The following is a 2,500-nucleotide window of genomic DNA, read 5'->3' on the forward strand; positions in this document are numbered from 1 at the left end:
AAACCCCCACAACTCGAGCAAGTGAAAAAAAAAAGTAACAAATAAGAAAGGATCGTCGGCTTGGGGGTACGCCCGTTTCCGTTTCAACTTGTCTCGCGAGGGTGGTTTCGGGGCCAGCAGGAGAGCTCGTCGGGGTAGCAGGCCCTGCAGCCGTGGTCACCGCCAAACCCCCACAACTCGAGCAAGTGAAAAAAAAAAGTAACAAATAAGAAAGGATCTCTGTCGGCTTGGGGGTACGCCCGTTTCCGTTTCAACTTGTCTCGCGAGGGTGGTTTCGGGGCCAGCAGGAGAGCTCGTCGGGGTAGCAGGCCCTGCAGCCGTGGTCACCGCCAAATCGCCACAACTCGAGCAAGTGAAAAAAAAAGTAACAAATAAGAAAGGATCGTCGGCTTGGGGGTACGCCCGTTTCCGTTTCAACTTGTCTCGCGAGGGTGGTTTCGGGGCCAGCAGGAGAGCTCGTCGGGGTAGCAGGCCCTGCAGCCGTGGTCACCGCCAAACCCCCCACAACTGTTGGGCGCCTACCTGCGCGGGGCAGGAGGACACTTTCCGATTTCAAATCTCCGTTTGCCGAGTCCACCCCGAACGCACGCGGGCGGGCGGGTTCGCATCACCCTTCGTCACAAGGGGCGAAGCCCGTTCCACCGTCTCGTCAGTAGTGCCGACCGGTCTGTGATCGACGAGGGGAGCCACACCAGGTCCGGCCCTGCTGCTTGGCGGCACCGCGTCGTCGGGAGCTCGCGACAGACGGAGGGTTTCGGTGTACTCTCCAGCCACGGGAAACGAAGCCGGTGATGCAGGCGCCGGTCTTTCGCTCCCAAATCGGCTGGGTTTACATCGTTGCTATCTAGTCACGCTCCCTTCAAACCCGACGGGGTACCTATTCCCCTCACCCGTCTGTGCGTATACAGCCTCTTTGCACTTGCGGGATGGGGGTGGTGGTTTAAAGACTCTCGAGTTGCCGCCCGTCGGTCTCCGAGCTCCGTGCAGTAGTGATCCCCAGCGAACTGCCAGCAGGGCGAACGAGCGATCCCGCTCTCGGTCGGGGCGCCTGGCGTCGATCGGTGGTCGGTGGCTTGCGGGCAAGCTGCGCTGTGAGTGTGGGAACGAGTATGACGAGCCGTTGCCGCGACTCCCAGTCCACCTCGGCGGTGGCTGGGCCGGGCGGGCGTCTGCTCGGGCGAGTGCCGCCCCCGCCTCCTCGCAGGAAGTCCGCTCGCCGACACGCCGCCACGTGCACGCGTCAGTGACGCTGCCGAACCGATGGCCGGTGCCCGTTCCCGCCTCTGCTTTTCCTAGGGCAAAGCTGCTGCACGCCTCGTGATACTAGGCGGGCGACATGGTGGCGGTGATCCTGCCTCCGTCGCTGCGGTGCGTTGGGGCACGCATCGCCTCTTGGGCGCCCTGTCCTCCTCCCCCCAATAGACGTATGTTTCTGCGGGCCGCACCAGGATGGTGCTCCCCATCGCTTCACGCCACCCTGCTCCGCCCGCACGCCGGCGTGCAGGTGGCTGTAGCTCAAGGTGGGGAGCGTATGTGCGGTCCGGGTCGCTTTCCTCTGGCGAGGGAGAGACCTAAAACAAACTCAGACAACTCTTGACGGTGGATCACTCGGCTCGTGCGTCGATGACGAACGCAGCTAGCTGCGAGAATTAATGTGAATTGCAGGACACATTGATCATCGACACTTTGAACGCACTTTGCGGCCCCGGGTTCTTCCCGGGGCCACGCCTGTCTGAGGGTCGTTTGGCAATCAATCGCACTCGCCTTGGCTGGCGAGAGCGCGGCTGGGGTGTCGCAGAGGACCCGTCCTCTTTGTCCCCCTAAGTTCAGACTCCGGAGCCCTCCGGCGTCGGAGCGCTTGGCCTTTCCCCCCCACCCTGCACATTCCGTTCGTCAGGCTCGACGCCATCCCCCCGCCGGGGAGCGCGGCCTGGCGTCCGTCTGTGTCGTGGCAGTGGGGCCAGCACGGCTGTCACCGGTCCCAGAATGGCTGTCGGTGGTTCACACTGTGTGTGTGTGCCAACCCTCCTGGTCTCTGGGACACGGAGCTGCCACGAAGTGTTGAGCCTCCAGTGGGGGGTCTGCCTAAGCTCTGCACGTCCGCATTGGGTCCGTCTCTCGGTTGGCTGGCAGTGGAAAGAGTGAAGGGAGCCGCGGAGGTCCGGTGCTGGTGCGCCGCCGGCCTGACCGTGGAGCTCGCCGGTTTGACACGCTGACCCGACTCGATGGTTGATCGATTGAGAGTGCTGGGAGCTGCAGGCCGCCCGCTGCTGCAGCCGCCCGTCTCGTGGTTCGTCCTCGGCCTTAAGTGGCCGGCGGGGCGTCTGATCCTGTCTCCCCTGCTGGCGCCGAGTGCCTGGCCGAGGGAGGAGGTTTTCGTCGAACGCTGTGACTTGGACGGTCGCACGCGCGTGGATCGCTGGCTCTTGGCTCTCCCGTTCAGTCCGCACGTTTTCCGCTCCGTCCTGCCACCGGTCTCGGGAGGTACGGAGGGGTTGGC

At 63.6% G+C, this 2,500-nt stretch overlaps 1 non-coding gene across 1 annotated transcript; it reads left to right on the top strand.

The window, feature by feature from the left end:
• Nucleotides 1–1,588: 1,588 nt before the first annotated feature.
• Nucleotides 1,589–1,742, top strand: LOC140473172 (5.8S ribosomal RNA). Its single transcript, XR_011958142.1, has one exon. It is a non-coding gene; the product is annotated as a 5.8S ribosomal RNA (ribosomal RNA).
• The last annotated feature ends 758 nt before the right edge of the window (nucleotides 1,743–2,500 follow it).

The sequence above is a fragment of the Chiloscyllium punctatum genome, unplaced genomic scaffold (genome assembly GCF_047496795.1).
Source record: "Chiloscyllium punctatum isolate Juve2018m unplaced genomic scaffold, sChiPun1.3 scaffold_538, whole genome shotgun sequence".
Taxonomy (NCBI): Eukaryota; Metazoa; Chordata; class Chondrichthyes; order Orectolobiformes; family Hemiscylliidae; genus Chiloscyllium; species Chiloscyllium punctatum.